Genomic DNA, 18,258 nt, shown 5'->3' with positions numbered 1-18,258 from the left:
GATTCCCAAGGGGGTGTTTGTGCTGTCGTCGAACCCTTCCATCGAGGCGTAAACTGTTTCTAGGCGTTCTTTGTCTTCGTCGTCTAGCTTGTCGAAGAACTGCCTATACATGATCGTTGATGAAGCGCCATTATCAGCAAGGGTGCGGGAGGTGATGTAGTGCCCCAGCTGGCTTTTGATGACTATGGGGCCTTCTTTGTTGGGCCCCCCTGGCACACGCGGGAAGCGCACTTCTGCTTCCTTCCACGCACTTGGCTCTGTTGTTCGTCGTTTTCTTTCTCTGATGTTGCCGTGAACCATGTGAATGCTGATGTCGACGGGCTTCCGTCCATTGCCCTTGTACCGATTGTCTTTCCTCCCTCCGTTCTTGATTGACGCCACGAGGTGTGTAAGTTTCCCATCTTTGACGAATGTTTCGACGACATCCTTCAAGGATGTGCATTCCTCCGTGGTGTGGCCTTTGTCACGTGGAAGTCACAGGATTTGCTCTGATCAGCGTTTTGACGCTGTCGGATTATTGGAGCCTTTGGCCATGGGAGCTTCTCGGTGGCAAATATCTCGGTGACGCTTTTGGTGAGTGGCGTCCATCTGGGATTCCGGTTCGACGACTGCATGTTGTCCCTTCCGCCTAAGAGAGGGCGAGAGCTGGATGAGGTGTCAAAGTTTACCCTTGACTGCCAAATACCAAGCTTCCTCTTTTTGTTTTGTCGGGCGGTACGGAAGTTATTTTCTCTTGTTCTCTGGGTGTAGAGGTTTGTGCTCTAGGGAAGATTTCTACCCAGTTGCTTCTCCGTTTCGGCAAAGCGTTTAGTTGCCGTCATGATGGCATCCCATGTGGATGGCATGCCGTCTTTACCTGTCAACGTGCGGATGAGCTCTGGGTACTCAGCACCCTGGATGAAAGCGGTGCGAACAAGATCTTCGCTAATAGTGCCCAGAATTAGCTTCTTTGAGTTGAAGCGAGTGATGAAGTCTAGCAAAGATTCTTCTTCTTCTCGGATGCAGTTGAGGATCGTCCATTGCTCTTCAGTATATTTTCTTTGTTGACTGAAGTGCTGGCTGAATTTGTGCTGGAAGTCTGCCCAATCGTAGATGTGGTGGACCGGTAGAAGATCAAACCACGCTCTGGCTGCCCCGACGAGCGTCATTTGGAACATGTAACACCATGTGGGTTCCGTCCAATTACTGACGGTTGCCCCCGCTATAAATCTGTTCATGTGATCGTCTGGGTCAGATATGTCATCGTAAGTGCCTATGTTGGACATCTGTCTGGCACTCTTTGGTGCGATTGCTTCCGCAATAACCCTTGCAAATTTGGACGTTCCCGCATTCGCAACAGTTGGTCTGAAAGTTTTGGAGAAGTCACGTGGGTTTCCCCCCGTGTTCTTTGGTTTGAAAGTTTCTTCGAAATTTCTTCTCGAGTGGAAGTCTGCTTCTTTACGCTTCCCTTTCGCCTTATGACGTGGGTTTGCGTCACTGTCAGATTCTTCCCAATCTTCATCATCCACATACTCGCAATCATTGCTCATGTTGAGCTGTTGTCGAGTGCTTCCGAATTTGTCATTGGCCTGTTGGATTGAACGTAAACGTTCGTCCAACTCGGCTTGAAATTCTTTCTGACGTGCTTCCGCCCAAGCTTTAACTTGTTCTGGTGTTTGTCGGTGAAGTCTCGTCTGTTGTTTCCCCAACTGGGTATCAATGAATCCCAGGAGAGGATTGTTTACTGCACTTGCCCCGGATTGGGTAACCGGGGTAGTGTTCGTAACAATCGTGTATTCACCGGTGTTCCCCCAAGTAGCTGGGTTGTGGTTACCGGAGTTTCTTGGTTACCCAGTGGCTTTGGCATCAGAGTAACCTTAACCATCTTTCCAGAAGTTTGAAAAAACTGAGAAAAAGAAGAGTAAGTTCTAGCTTAATGCACGGATGGCGCCAATGAAGAAACACTAAGTGACCCCGACCGGTTAATGATAATCTTAGGGTTAAGTAGATATTTCCCACGAGGGTTAGGTCCGGCAAAGATGGCTATTCTTCTCAACCTGCAAAACAGACACCGTAAGCTCGTCACTGGGGGGGGGGGGGGGGTTCCTCCTTGTGACCACCCTCCGGCGTGAGAATCAGACTAGGTTGCTCTGAATATAAGTGTATATAGAGAGAAGATGATGATACCGTTCCAAGGTGTTGGAGTGTTTATAGCCGAATGTAGGTTTCCAAGCAGGTACGGCCAGCTGTATATAATATTCCTTTTCTACCAACTATGGGCTACGTTCGTGCCATGATGGGAGTTGGTGGGTAGGCAGCGGCTGATAGTGACATTTTATACTGGAGCGTGCTCCTCCTCGTACTATTGTCAGTGAGTTGTCACCCTGTGATTGGTTCATGGGTTGTTTTTGTCAGATCTTGTCTATTTGTCCATACCTTGGTAGGTATAGTACAAAAGATCTTCTAGAAGCGTACGGACTGGCTCTTTTGGGCGGGAATATTCCCGCCCTGCTCATTCCTTCTTCAGGTGACATTACTGAAGTATTAAGAGTTAGTGCCTTATACGTGTAGCCTTACTGTTAGTGCGGGTAGCCTTCCTTCTTGGCTTGTACCCACAGCTGCGGGAACAGGCAGGGTACTGTACCAAGGGAGGCTTTCCTGCGGGGACAGCTGGCTTACTGCGTGTAAGGTCTTCATCTCTCTGAGCATGGTGGGTCCTGCGGATCCAGTTGGTCTTTGCGTAGACGTACCTCTTCAAGGTGAGTCTTGTGGGTCCAACTGGGCTTTGCGGGAACCTACCTCTTCAGCATGTCAACAAACTCATTCTTTTACACCATTTGTAACATGTTTCCTAGCTTGAAGGTGTTGTCAATCGTGTCGTTGTCCCTAACCGGAGCTCTACCCGCAAATATTATCACTAACGCGTTGCCTTCTTTAGAGATTCTCAATATCAGTTCAAATCATTTTAATGGGAACATACCCTTTGAGCTATCTTATTTGAAAAACATGCAAACCCTAGTGCTTGATCATAATAACTTCAATGGTAACGTGCCCGACTGGCTCGGATCGCTTACATCATTAACCGTGTTAAGCTTCAAGAACAATTCACCCAATGGGATATTACCGTATTCACTATCTCGATTAACCTCTCTTCGTGTTCTTGATCTTTCGATTAACCGTTTATCGGGTGACGTCCCGGTTGATTTCAAAAACTTGACTAATCTTCAAGTTTTAAACCTTGAAAGCAACCAATTCGGGCCGAGTTTCCTGGTTTTGCATAATCGGTTACTCGTTTTATCGTTGAATAATAATCGTTTCGGTAATGGGATTCAAGGGTATGATTTACAATCCTTTTACCAGCTGCAAAAGCTCGATCTTTCGGCTAACGAATTCAAAGGTCCGTTTCCGGAGTTGTTTTCGCTTCCATCGTTAACGTATCTCAACATTTCCGGTAACAAGTTTACCGGAAAGTTATCGAGAAACGTGTCGTGTAGCGAACAACTTGAATCGGTTGATATTTCATTCAACCGGTTCACAGGGGAACTGGTGTTAACTGGAACTATTTGTCCAATGTGGACGAGCAGCATAATGTGTCGTTTTGTCGAAACGAGGCGTTGGCGGTTATGATCGAGCCTCATGCAAGTGGGAATGGCTCGAAGTTGTCTAATGTGAAAATAGTAGTGGCTTCTAGTGTGGTTGGTGGTGTTGTGGTTGGAGGGTTTGTGGTGTTTGGGATAGTGTTGGTGGCTGTTAGAAGTGAGTTGTTTGGTGGAGGGTGTGCGGCAACGCCTCAGATTAGGGTTTTGCTTGAGAAGGTTTCACCGGCTTATACCATTAAAATGCTAACAGATGCAAGTAAGATACTCACTACCTACTTTTTTTTTTTTTTTTTACATTTTTCTAATTGTAGGTTATATTTGAAACTCAAATCATAAAACAAAAGATTGGTAGTTCAAGTAGGGACACAAACAACTCCTGCGGGCAGGTTGGAGTCGGGGTTGAAATCAAACGAGTTAATTAACAAACTGAAATTATAAGCTCGACTTGTAAAAAGTTTGAGAAACTTACCGCTGCGAAACAAATTTGTTTATTTGAAAAACGAGCGAGCTAACCAGTGAGGCGTGAGCTAAGTTATAAGCCAATTCATGTTTTAGCGAGTTTCTAACCGAGCTTTGCCAATAATCCTCAACCCAAATGGTTAAAGTGAGAAACCCAATTACATCATTAAAAAATGGGGATGTTTTTGGTTCAAGTTCAACGGGGTTTCATATTAGACTAGGAGTTAATCTATATAAATGTGAAAATATAGATAATCGAATGGGTAAGTGATCTTTCTTGATAACCCAGATAAGAGTTAAAAAATAGTATTTTAGGAAGTGCAAACTTTGGATAACATGTAGCAAAAGAGTGGAAAATTCAACAAAAATTAAATAATGAAACCCCCAACCCCCCCCCCCCCCCCCCCCCCCCCCCCACCCCACAAAAAAAAGGTTAAAGTTTCAATATTTTAGAAGAAAATGCACCCACGTTACTGTTAAATATCCTTAACTTTATGAATAAATCACTATCGGTTATTCAAAAAGTTTCTATATATTTTTCATTCCACTTTTAGTGTAGGTGTTGTTACTGAATAAACAGTAATCTAATTTAAATTTGAGAGGTTTCACGTCTTATATACTATAAGAAGTTAATGAAATTTGTTATTAAAATAATCAATTTGGTATCATGATTAGTGTTTTATATGTTCGGTCGTCCAAGTTAGTTTAAGGTTAATGCTCAAACTTGTTGAAGAGACCGAACCGGGCCACAAGTAATTTAAATAATGCAACCTTTTGTATAATACTTGGATTTAATAATTGGATTTAATAATTATGGGAAATGATCGAGATAGAATTTCTCTTTAGAGAGATAACTATAGAACTAATAAAGAAATAGTTTTAATTTAATAAAAAAAGTACTTTTTAATTTTTTCTATCATCCTTCTTATATGTATATATTGTTATTCTTTATCATAAAAACATATAAAAATAAAAAAAAATTTAAAAAAATCTCGTTATGCAATTATTTGGATTGCATATGTGCACTAGTGTTATATTATATATAAAACTAAAAAAAATCGATATAGTGCATATATGCATTATTGTTGTATTACATATATGCGTTAGTGTGTATTGCATACAGTTATTAGTGTTGCATTTGCGTATATTCAATAATGTGCATTGTATAATACAATTGTATTGTATTTTGTAATAAAACACTAATGTATATATTGTGCACATATGCACTGCATCAACAGTTTTTTTTAAGAAACAATATCAATTTATTAGAATAAAAGAATAAAAAAATCATGAGTTAAAAATAATTTTTTATTATTTTTTAGTTCTCTCTAGGTCTCAACCTTAATAATTATATGTTGGATTATATATATGGTTGAAATTTTCTTTATAGTATCACAATAAAGAAAGTCACTTTTATAATTTAAATGTTTGGTATGTTTATGTTAACTATATTTTACGTATCAACTATATTTAATGTATTTTTTTGTTATAATAGTTCCATAAATCTATTCAGTTAGCTGCTAACGGTTTGATTTTGGTTTACCTGGTTTACAATAACGGTGGACTGAAAGTTTAATCTAAATCACCAAAATCGAACACTAAACGCCTTTAGTGTCTAAATCACCAAAATCGAACACTGAAGGCGTAGCGATGATCACGGGCATTCCCCAGGTATGCATCGCATCTGTCTCCTCTAAACCCAAACCGAAGATGGCCAAACAAACCATCACTGAGCCTGAACAGTGGGCATTCAATGGGAAATATCCCGATCAGGCCGTTACCATTGGCCCGACAATTGTTGATCCAACACGCACCTTACTCAAGCGCTTACTGCAGCGAAACGCAGACATCTTCGCGTGGACACCAGCCGACATGACTGGTGTACCCCGGGGAAAGGCAGAGCATAAGCTCAAATGCGATCCGGCCGTAACGCCGATCGTACAAAAGCGCAGAGTAATGGGGCCCGAGCAAACCAACGCGTGCAGAACCCAAGTCAAGGAACTCCTTGATGCGGGCATCGTGCGCGTTAGCAAATATCAAACATGGGTTGCAAATCCCGTAATGGTACCGAAGAATAACAAACAATGGCGCATGTGCATAGATTTCAAAGATTTGAATAAAGCATGCCCCAAAGATTGTTATCCGTTACCAGAAATTGATCTCAAGGTGGATTCGGTGGCACCATTTCGCCTTAAATGCTTCTTGGATGCGTATAAGGGGTACCATCAAATCCACATGGCTGTGGATGACCAGGACAAAACCGCCTTTCGGACGCCCGATGGCACATTTTGTTATAAAATGATGCCGTTCGGACTTAAGAACGCGGGGTCCACGTACCAACGACTAATGGACAAAGAGTTTCACGCCCAAATTGGGAGAAACTTGGAAGTCTATATGGATGATTTGGTCATCAAAAGCCCCGAGCCAGAGACGATGTTGAAAGACATTGAGGAAACTTTCAACACGCTCAGAAAGATAAACATGAAGCTCAACCCGAGCAAGTGTTCATTTGGGGTGGAAGAAGGGAAGTTCTTAGGGGTCATTATTACTAAAGATGGCTTTAGAGCGAACCCTGAAAAGGTCGAAGCCATTGTCAAAATGGAATCACCTACCACCATAAAACAGGCTCAAACACTTAATGGACGACTAGTCGCGCTTAACCGCTTTTTGGCAAACCATGCGGATAGGTCGTTCCCTTTTGTGTCAACACTAAGAAATTGTTTAAAGAAAACGCACTTCCGCTGGACACCAGAAGCGGAAGCAGCTTTCCAGGAGATTCGATCACGCTTGATCGAACTCCCAACACTCACAGCACCACAAGCGGGAGAGGAGTTAATCCTATACCTCTCCGCAACAGATAGAGCAACCGGGGCAGTCCTGCTTGTAGAACGAAAAGGCATCCAGATGCCAATCTATTATGTTAGCCGCGTGCTGGCAGACGCGGAAACCCGGTACTCTACCCTGGAAAAACTGGTCTTGGCACTTATACACGCTTCACGCAGGTTGAGACGATATTTCCAGGGTCACCCAATCACTATTCTCACCAACTTCAAACTCTCAAATGTTCTAGGCAAACCCGAGTTATCGGGACGCCTAGCCAAATGGGCAATTGAATTGGGAGAATATGCGATTCAATACAAGCCGAGACCAGCCATTAAAGGCCAGGTCCTGGCTGATTTTATTGCCGAAGTCCCCGCTGCGCGGGAGAAAGAGTGCCAGGAGGAGGTTCAACCCTCCCCAGCACACGAAATCGATGAGGTCTGGCGACTCTATACTGATGGAGCAGCTAGTAACGAGGGTTCAGGCGCAGGGTTAAAATTAACAAACCCAGCAGGCCAGGAATATACTTATGCTATTCGGCTGGATTTCCCAAGTACGAATAACGAAGCTGAATATGAAGCATTCCTGGCCGGATTGAGGATTGCGCGTAAAATGGGTGTAAAAAATTTGGAAGCCCATGTAGATTCCATGCTAGTGGCAAACCAAATAAACGGGACGTACACGGCTGTAAATGACACAATGGCCCTGTACCTTGCCCAGGCCAAAGCCATCATGCGCGATTTTAACGATTGTAAAGTGATACATGTCAAGCGCAGCGAAAACAAATCTGCGGATGCGTTAAGCAAGCTTGCATCACTGGCCTTCACCCACTTGGGTAAGGACATCCGCGTGGAACTCCTCGAAACACCATCAGTCCCGCACAAGGAAATTTGTGTCATCCAAACCGGTACAGAAACATGGATGACCCCAATAATAAAATACCTTGAAGCAGGAACGTTACCAGAGTCGAAGTCACAGGCAAGAAAACTACGCTGTAAAGCACTGAATTATCAGCTGGTCAATGACACCCTTTACAGACGTAACTTTCTTGGCCCATTGTTAAGATGCGTGGACAACCAAGATGCTGACTACCTCCTAAGGGAGGTTCACGAAGGCATCTGTGGAGTACACGCAGGCCCCCGCGCTGTGGTAGCCAAGCTAAACAACGCGGGATACTTCTGGCCGGGTATGCATATGGACGCGTTGGCATACATCAGAAAATGCAGATCTTGTCAGCTTTACGCACCCAACACGCATCGCCCGAAAAATGAACTTGTTCCTGTCACTTCCTCATGGCCATTTCAGAAGTGGGCCATTGACGTGACATGCCCATTTCCAACAGCAGCTGGGAATGTTCAGTTCCTAGTGGTGGCCATTGACTACTTCACCAAATGGATAGAAGCGAAACCTTTAGCCCAAACAACCGCAAAGCATATCAAAAAATTTATTTGGGAATTTATTATTTGTCGTTTTGGACTTCCACAGAATTTGGTAAGCGACAATGGCACCAACTTTGCTGACAAGAAGCTACAGCAGTGGCTGAAAGAACTTCAAATCACCCACACCTTTACCTCAGTGGCACACCCGCAAGGTAACGGTGAGGTAGAAAGAGCAAACAAGAGCATCGTCGAAGGCATCAAGAAAAGACTCTTGGAACACAGATCCGGCTGGGTGGACGAGCTTCCGCACGTCCTTTGGGCAAACAGAACGCTGAAGAAGACCAGTACGGGAGAAACCCCGTTCAGTCTCACTTATGGCACCGAAGCCATGATCCCAGTCGAAATCGGTTTACCCTCACCAAGGGTCTTAATCCAACCAGAAGACAATGATGCGGAAAGACGGTTAGACCTTATGCTAACCGAAGAGCGCAGAGACTTAGCCGCCGTGCGTGAAGAAAACTACAAACGACAAATGCAAAAATACTACAACACGCGGGTAAAACTCTGCAACTTCAACGAAGGAGACTACATACTGCGTAACAACGAGGCTTCGAACCAACAACGCCCAGGAAAGTTGGCCCCGATTTGGGAAGGGCCATACATTATCAAAGAAGTTCTGGGAAAGGGCGCGTACCGGCTCGAAAGGCTCGATGGCACTCCCATCCCTAGAACATGGAATGGAGCTCAATTACGCAAATGTTATATGTAGATCAATTCCAACTTGTAAAGAAAAGGCCTAGAGCCACTTCTAATGGAAATGATTCTCCTTTCACGATGTATTGATAGCTTGTAACCTATGAACTTCCCTTACGGGAAGAAGTAGTTGCGTGTGGAAGGCGGCAATACCCGCATAAACACAACGCCATAATATTAAAAAAGTTCTAAGGAAAACCTACACGCAGGTCAGATGTAGGTAAAGTTTAGCCATCCTTGTAAGTGCAAGTGACGGTCTTACCCGCACAATCACATTCAAGGAAGCCAAACTTAACTTACCATCTACCACGTTAAAAGGTTAACTTATGAACACTTAAAAGGATAAGAAAAACCTACACGCAGGTCAGATATAGGTCTAAAGTTAAAGCCATCCTTCTAAGTGCAAGTGACGGTTACACCCGCACAATCACGAAAGAGGGAGCAAAAACTTTAGTCCATTATCAACCACGTTCAAAGGTTTAACTTAATGCCTTAGAAATTTTGAAAAACCTACACGCAGGTCAGATAGAGGGTAAAGGTTAGCCATCCTACCAAGTGCAAGTGACGGTTTTACCCGCACAATCACGAAGTAGGAGGCGAAACTTTAGCCCATCATCAACCACGTTCAAAGGTTCTTATTCTAAACACTTGGGAAATTGCTAATTTAAACTAAGTATGCAAGTCATAAGTTTATAAAGCAAAGAACCCAAGGAAGGAAATAACAATCTTATACGCAAAGAGATTAATATTTCACAATCATTTACAAGAATGGCTGGGTAACTACCCGCCTAAAAGAAATCTATACAAAGCTAAGTCTATCCTACCAGCGGGAAGGGATCTTCAGGATCAGGCTTCAGGGCCACCTCCGCTTGGGCCAGCACCATCAGAGCGCGGCTGCCCAAGGAAAGCCTTAAGGATGTTTAGCCCATCATCAGCAGCTTCATTCACCTTCTCCACCACTGGATGCGGGAAGGCAGCGTACTGGTTCACAGCTTGGTCATAAGCAGCTTCAGTGTTAACATTGAATAAAGGGAAGTTGGAGGGCGGAAAGCCTCTCTCAGCAAACCCTAGACCAAGCAGGAAGCCAGTCTTCTGCCCATCCTCATGAGAAGCGTTGAGGGCTGCGCTCATCGCATCGTCATAAGAGGTCTCTGAAAGGACCTGACGCACAACCTACAAAAGAATAAAGTTAGAACATTTTCTAATTACGAGCATAAAGCGTAAAGAAAAAGAGGATACCTGAGGCAACGCTTCTCGAAGCAACCATTGGAGGGTAGCTTGACTTTCTTTACAAGCACGTTCGGCTCCGCTTTTATCAAGGTTGGCAAGTTGAACTTCCTTGGCGGCAGCTTCTTCGACGCTTTTGAGTTTCCTTTCAGTACGGTCAAGCACCCCCCTCTGGTCAAGGATCTCCTGCAGCTTCTTGGCATCTTCCATTGCCAAGGCGTCATGAGCATGCTGAAGAGCCTTTAATTTGCATTTAAGCTGCTCATTCTCTTCGCGAAGTGGCTCAGCAACAGCTTCAGCCTTGGCAGCCCTCTCAGTTGAGTTTCGCGCAGTCTCCTTGGCCAGCCGAAGCTGTTCATTCACAGCTTGGGCAGCCTTGGAGCGGGCCTCGAGTCGCGCCTGGACTTCAACCTCAAGGGCCTTGAATGCCTTCTCCTTCTCGGCTGCGGCAGCGGCCAACTGCCGGTTCTCCTCCCGAAGAGCCCGCGCTTCAGATATATCTTTGGCGCGAGCTGCTTTTAACTTGTCGTTTTCACGACAAAGCAGCTCGACGCGGGGCTGCGTTCGGGCCTGGAGAACCCGAAGCTCATTGGTTAGCCTACCCTCTTGGTAGCTAGCCATGGCTTCCCCCAACGCACCAGGAGGAGCAGCGTGGCGAGCCCAGTCCACGCACTCCACAGGGGTGCGAAGGGTTGTTCCTCGGCGTATGTTCCATCTTGGAACATACACTTCATTGGAATCCGACACTGCAAAAGAAACAAAGGCAGTTAGGAAAAGATGATAAAAATATGTAAAGGAAAAAGAACCCTACGTACCTGTAGGGTCAATAACAGGCCGATAGCCGCCAAACCCATCACCTGAACCTAAAGGAAATCCATCCAACAGGTCAGGCAGACGGGAAGGTGGCATAGATCGGCGGGAAGCCTGGCGCATACCTGAAGGTCCGGCCGTCGGTGCCGGTGGCGCAGGTATAGTGGCAGCCGCTGTGGTAGCCATGGTTGGCGCCACCTCCTCAGCAACAGTAACCGCCGGCTCCGTGAAAGATGCTGTAAAAATTGCACTCACGGCCGGCGGAGACACCTTCTCAGCTGGAACAGCCTCAGGAAGGCTGGAACCAGCGGAAGCAGGCGTAGACGCCTGGGTCGATGCCTCGGGAAGGCTGACCGAGCCTACCGTCATTGGCGGGGGAATACTTGCTCCAACTCCACCCTGGAATGCGTCAACATCCACACCTACATAAGCAAAAGTGTTAGAAAAATTTATTTTAAACAACAAATCTAGACAAGAATTATGGGGGCACTTACGGGGTTTCTTGAGCTTGAACGCACGGACGAGCGGGGGCGAACCCGATGGAGCCGGCCTCTTGACACCGGTAACCGTCGTTGCCGCTGCCTCCTCGGAGGTGACACCTGCAGCCTCCGGAGCGGTGGTCTCTTCACCACCGGGCTTCCCCGCCACCTCTGCATTATCTGACTCCGAGTCAGATAGGACTACCGGGTCGGCCGTAGAGGCCACCTTCTCCTTGCCCTTCGCGACGGCAGCCTTTCTCTTCCGCACCAGTGGAGGACCTTCTGCGGATTCCTCAGAAGAAGAAATGTCATGAACTCCAGCAGCAGGCACAGCTTTGAGAGGTTCAGGGTAGAAGATAGGCTTACCTGGCCGTCGGTGGCTCAGGATCTCTTGGCCTGGCGGGTAAACCTCCACGAACCGACCCGCAGTCTGCTCGAGGATGGGCAACTCGTTCTCGTCCAGAGCACGAGTACCCATCCGCGCAGGACCATCTTCCTCCCGCGGATTCAGGAGCGACTGAAGATCGTTACCCTCTGAAATCAACAAGAAAGTTAGAAAAAATCGTAGTCAGCAAAAAAGAAACAAGACATACCATAAGGGGTAGAGTTCGAACCATATTCAAGGACGATCGGAACCTTATCCGCATTCGCCGCCTTCCACACCCGGCTCATCCCCAGCATCACCATCGCCGACTCCGGAAAACGGAAAACCGGGGACTGGACCCGGGATATCTTCGAAAACCATTCCGCCTCCTCGTAGTTAAGGGCGGGAAGGTTCGGAAGCGCCTGGCCATTCTTAAACTTCATGGCGATGGGGACGGCGCGAGCGGATATGAAGAAGAACTCTCTTCTCCATGAGCGAAGACTCCGCTCGGTGGTACAAATCTTTAAACCCTTTATACGGGTTGTAAGAGTGTACCACCCCTGGATGCACCTCCAAGTGTAGAAGGTCATCAGACGGTCAACAAAGGGCTCAAGGCCCAGTATCCGGCACACCCACTCAAAGTGCCGGACCTTGGCAATGGCCATGGGGTGCACCTCTGTCAGGTGCACACCGTGCCTCTCCAGGACACGGTACACAAACTTTGTCAACGGAAACCTAAGGTTTCCGTAGACAAAGAATGCAGCATAAACCCCGATCTTGCCACTAGGGGCATCGTACACAGTATGGTGGGGTTCAGGAAACTCAGGCTCGAGAGACTCGAGCATGAACTTCCTGACGATATACTGGTACAGATCGACAGGAAGAGAACACTGGCACTCGCCAGCAGTCTTCTGATCATCAGTATCATGAGAAGACATGGTGGAAAGAAGAAAGTGATTTCGGGAAAATGCTTGCCTGAAAAGGGGAGTATTTGCCGGAAATCACTAAGAAGAAGAAGAAAGGTGAAAGTGTGAATTACAGATAACTCTCTCCCCCTTTATATAGTAATCGCAATTAATGCGGTGAATTTAATGCGGAGGAGAGAGAAATCAAAGGTGCAATGAAACTATGACACGTGGCAAAAAGCAGGCTGGCAACAGCTGTTGAAAGGACGTGTGCCAGTAATTTCGCGGCCACGCGCCTGAAAAATCACGCCCACGCGCCTGAAAAAACGACTGGAATGACCATGTTCTGTCACGTCACCATAACTTCCTGCACGTCCTGACACAGTCAGAAGAAACTGTCGCACGACGTTTCAGAGGTTTGGACTGTTCTTATCTTTTCACCAACTCTTCGAATTTCAAAATTCAAAATTCGAAAATATTAAAAAGTAAGCGGGAAAATATCCCTTACCCCTTGGCAAACAAGTAACCGTAAGACGGCTGCGGGTACAGTGTTAAGGCAAAACCCTTCACATACCTAGCACCCGCAGGGAATTGAAGCCAAGAAAACCTTGGTAAACAAGTAACCGTAAGACGGCTGCGGGTACAGTGTTAAGGCAGAACCCTTCACATACCTAGCACCCGCAGGGAATTGAAGCCAAGTACCCCGGCAACCAAGTAACTATAAGACGGGTGCGGGTACAGTGTAAAGGCAAAACCCTTCACATACCTAGCACCCGCAGGGAATTGACGCCAGGAATACCTTGGAAGTAAAGTAACCGTAAGACGAGCGCAGGTACAGTGTTAAGGCAAAACCCTTCACATACCTAGCGCTCCGCTGGGAATTGAAACCAAGAAGGATCTTCTGGGCAATGCTTGCGGAAACGGAAGTAACATCCCCGCATAGCGGGAACGTCGAGAACTACGTTGTTTGAAGCTCCAAGATGGAATTGGTGGTCTTAACATAATTGATCACTATGTTCAAAACTACCAAAACCTCATGGAAAATACATACAACTGGGACTCAACGCTCCTGACTTGCGAGGAGGTTACAGACCTACCCGCATCATACCCAGAGACCAAGCAGGAAACTCGGGCATTTCTGCAAGTGACAAGGACTTCCCATGGAAAACCTTACAAAACCCTTTTCAAAACCCTTTGCTTAAGTCCAAAAGTTCACCTCACTTTATTAAACACGCATGAGAAGAACATTGGACTGGGGGGACTTGAAGAGGTAGGTCCCAGCAGAGACCAGTTGGTCCCGCAAGACTCACCTTGAACAGGGTTGTCTGCGCAAAGACCATCTGCTCCCGCAGGACCCACCATGCTCATAGAATCTTACGCGCAGTACGCAAGCTGTACACGCAGGGAAAGCCTCCCAATGGTGAAGTACCCCGCCTGTTCCCGCAGTTGCGGATACAAGCCATCAGGGAAGGCTACCCGCAGACAGCAAGGCTACACGTACAAGATTAGCTACTTCAGCAGTCACGTGAAGGCATGAGCAAGGCGGGAACAATCCCGCCCAAATGAGCCAGTCTGATTCTGAAAGATCTTTTGTACCATACCTACCAAGGTATGGATAGGACAGACGATCTGACCAGAACAGCCCATGAGCCAATCACAGGGTGACAGCTCACCGACAACAGTGCGAGGAGGAACACCCTCTAGTACTGTTTGTCACTATTAGCCGCTGCCTACTCACCAACTCTCACTGTGGAGCAGGCGCAGCCTACAGTTGGTGGAATAGTATTACTGTTGGCCGTAACCTATTCACCAACCAGCATGGCCTGCGTACAATCCACAGTCAGTAGGACGTGCATGGTCTACAGTTGGTGGAATAGTGCAGCCGACTTTATTACTGTTGGCTGTAACCTACCCACCAACCAGTATGGCCTGTGCGTAATCCACTGTTGGTTGAACAGGAATACTATTCAGCCGGCTGTACCTTCTAGAAAACCTACCTTCGGCTATAAATACTCCAATATCTTGGAATGGTAAGATCATCTACTATCTCGTATAACTTGATAACTGCTCTAATAGTATTCACATACTTTTATATTCAAAGAGCAATATAGACTGATTCTCACGCCGGAGGGTGGTCACAAGGAGGAACCCCCCCTTCTCAGTGACGAGCTTACGGTGTCTGTTTTGCAGGTTCCCGGAAGTACAACCTACTCTGCTGGACCTAACCTTCGTGGGAAACATTATCTAGCCCCCAGATTACCCATAATCTGCCCGGGGTCACTTAGTGTTTCTTCAGAAAGTTTAATCTAAATCACCAAAATCGAACACTAAACGCCTTTACTTTTACATATCTATATAACTTTTGGGCTATCCATCATCAATCCGTGACAACATTAACCAACGTTGGGTGGTGCTGGGGCCTCTGTCCTTCCACGTTTTCATGATATATATAATTATTATATACTTGAAGATTCACATTTTGCCAAAAACAAGACAAAATCCAAATATTCTGAAAACTGTGGGTCCAAACCCAAGGACAAAACTGGCCTAGAGATTTTCATTGGCCGATTATGACTATCCCACAATCCATATCACTCCTATGTATGTATAATTTTAGTAAGTATAAACCATGATAATAAATCGGAACTCGGTAAACTCACCACATTGTGGCGACACAATAATGCTAATTCAGTCGGCATCGGTTAGATTCTTAACAGTAATGTATAAACTCAAAAAACTAAACGTACAACTGTACCGTGTGGGTTCTACCAACCGAGTACATGTTGACTGAATTAAACCAAAAAATAAATTTTTCAACACATATTTAAAATAAAAAGGCCAACCTCCAAACAAATGGAATGTGGGCCCAACCCAAATCGTTTGGACGAAACTCTGAACCGAACAAAATAATTATTAACGATTTATGATTTACTCATTTAAGTGTAAAAATAATATCATTGAGACAAGAATTGACATGACATGAATCACATATGCTCATATATGTTCTTTTTAGGCGTTTAGTATTTGGGCAAGGATGAAAGTGGCCTCATCTTTAATAAAAATAAAATTTTAAGAAATAGATGTAAAATTTTTATATGTAGATAAATTAATTGTAACTATATTACCTGAACTAGAAGCTACGATTTGATTAGTTTGTACTTGTATGATAATAATACACAATACCTTGCAGGATATATTTCCGAGACGATGAAGTTAGGAGCAGTCGGAATTATGGCATATCGAACTTATGTTTTGGGGGAACTAACTGAAGCCACAAACAACTTCCACGAATCCAACTGCATGGGCAATGGTTAGCACGGTCAGGTTAGATGCTCAACATCTTCTAACTTGTTTAACCCATGAAGGAATTCACCAAATTAAGATATATGGTATTGTTTTTGCTAGTAGAAACACATTATGATATATAATTGTATGTGTGACAGCTTTATAAAGGCCAGCTTAGTGATGGTACTCTGATTGCTATTAGAAACTACAAAATGAAAAAGAAGTGTACCATTCAGAGCTGTACTCGACAGCTTGAAATAATCGCTAAACTCAGGCACCCCAATGTGGTCAACCCCGTTTGTCACTGCTTTGACCGCCAGCCGGACGAGTCAGCCATCATTCGCGGGGTCTATCTCGTGTTTGAGTTTGTCCCAAATGGAACACTCAGAGAGTTCCTAACAGGTCAGTATTCAATTCTAGTAAACAAAATAATATGTCCTTTGACTTTTGAGGTCAAACACCTTTTTAACTTAAATTGTTAATTGATATGCATATTGCCTTAATGTAGCACCATATATACATATACATTCCTTTTAGTTTTTTTTATTATTTGGTTTTTTTGTTAAAATGTTTCAAAAACTTAGAAGCTTACTAATAATTTAGATGTCAAATAACGGTTAGTTTGACTCTATAAGTCAAACCAACTATCTCCAAGATTTAACTGAAGTAAAAGTTAAAATGGCAGCCGGACAGAAGTTTTCCTGGGCACAAAGGCTTGCAGCAGCTATCGGGATTTCAAAAGGGATTCAGTTTCTAAACACACATATCACACAAAGAATATTCCCAAACAACCTTAAAATAACTGATGTTCTGTTGGATCAAAGTTTTAAGTTGAAGATCAGTGGCTACAATGTTCCTTTGTTAGCAGAAGCTAAGGTATGTAGTTTCTTGTTACTTAAGTAACACGTCTTTAGTGCAAGTTGCAAGCTATAACTCGATAAGGAATTTGACTACAGATGGCTGCTGGACATTCTGTCACCAGATCAAGTGAAACTCTTAGCAAAAGGTAACAGATTGTTCGAATTTTCTGAGGTCAACGCCCATCGTTGGTCTCCTAATGTATGTATACTTTGTATAAATGAAAATCTCTAATCTAATCTAAAGAAAGTAGAGAGAATATGAAATTATAAGCTACAATGGAGCTAGCTATGTGTTTATACTAGTTAGGATGCTAATTACCTACTAACAAACTCAACTAACTACCAAACTTAACTAAATTTTCATACGCTTAACAGTTGATTATTATACATTTTTATAGGTTTGACATAGAGGAGGATGATCATGATCATGTATATGACTTGGGAGTTATCATGTTAGAGCTCATCCTAGGAAGACCGATCAATTGCATCAATGATACAACTATTGCTCGAGACATGGTAAGTCATATCTGGTATATCTATAGTTATTTACTTATAAATGGGCAGATCTTGGTTGTTTCAACCTATAGGGGTTTAAACTGTTACATGTAGGGCCTTTGTTAACAACTTTTCCCTTTGTTTTAGATACAAGTAAGTTTGGTTGCGGATGAAGTCGCTAGAAGGAGTATAGTGGATCCTTTGGTTTGCAAGGAATGTTGTGATGAATCTTTGAAGAGTCTAATGGAGCTTAGTGTCAGATGCTTGTCTAAGGATCGACCATCTATCGACGACGTGTTATGGAATCTAGAGTTCATAGCTCAGGCGCATGCATCATTGATGGAAGATTCAGTTAGTAGTCAAATGCCAACATCTATCGAGTGTATATCAGAAGAAGTTCAATAAGTTATGATTTTCTAATGCATATATGAGTTTCATGAACGGTGTTTGTCGAGGTTGACATGAAAAGTTCGCTTACAAGGGTACCATCGAAGTATTGAATTACAAGCCTTGTCTTTGAGCCGCAAAATCCTTGGATTTGTTTGCAACCGTCTGATATAGTCTAAATTATACACAACTTATATAAATATTTCTAACACTTTGAATAGTTTTAGGGTTAGTTTTATTTAATTGTACTCCTAGTTGGTTTATGCTTGGATTCTAAAGATTTCAAGTGAAAATCAGACAAAACGAGTAAATCAATATAAAAATAATAACTAAAAGGAATAACGATGATATATAAGCTGTGTTGTTGTTAGTTGTTTGAGTTAGCTATGCCTAATTAATATAATTTATTTAGTAGGTCAAGGAAATAAAATAATTGAAAACCGGCCTGATGCAATGT

General features: G+C 44.2%; 1 pseudogene across 1 annotated transcript; it reads left to right on the top strand.

The window, feature by feature from the left end:
• The first annotated feature begins 2,787 nt into the window (after positions 1 to 2,787).
• Positions 2,788 to 17,987, top strand: LOC143616604 (putative inactive leucine-rich repeat receptor-like protein kinase At3g03770; annotated as a pseudogene). The gene is made up of 7 exons (XR_013150686.1): positions 2,788 to 3,834; positions 15,965 to 16,098; positions 16,218 to 16,461; positions 16,745 to 16,935; positions 17,016 to 17,065; positions 17,318 to 17,435; positions 17,562 to 17,987. The product of XR_013150686.1 is annotated as a putative inactive leucine-rich repeat receptor-like protein kinase At3g03770 (transcript).
• The last annotated feature ends 271 nt before the right edge of the window (positions 17,988 to 18,258 follow it).

The sequence above is a fragment of the Bidens hawaiensis genome, unplaced genomic scaffold, assembly GCF_021521415.1.
Source record: "Bidens hawaiensis isolate Kalapana, Puna unplaced genomic scaffold, B.hawaiensis_p1.1 tig00048315_1, whole genome shotgun sequence".
Lineage (NCBI taxonomy): Eukaryota > Viridiplantae > Streptophyta > Magnoliopsida > Asterales > Asteraceae > Bidens > Bidens hawaiensis.
Note: the sequence above shows the minus strand (reverse complement) of the source record. Positions and strands in the feature narration are given on the sequence as shown.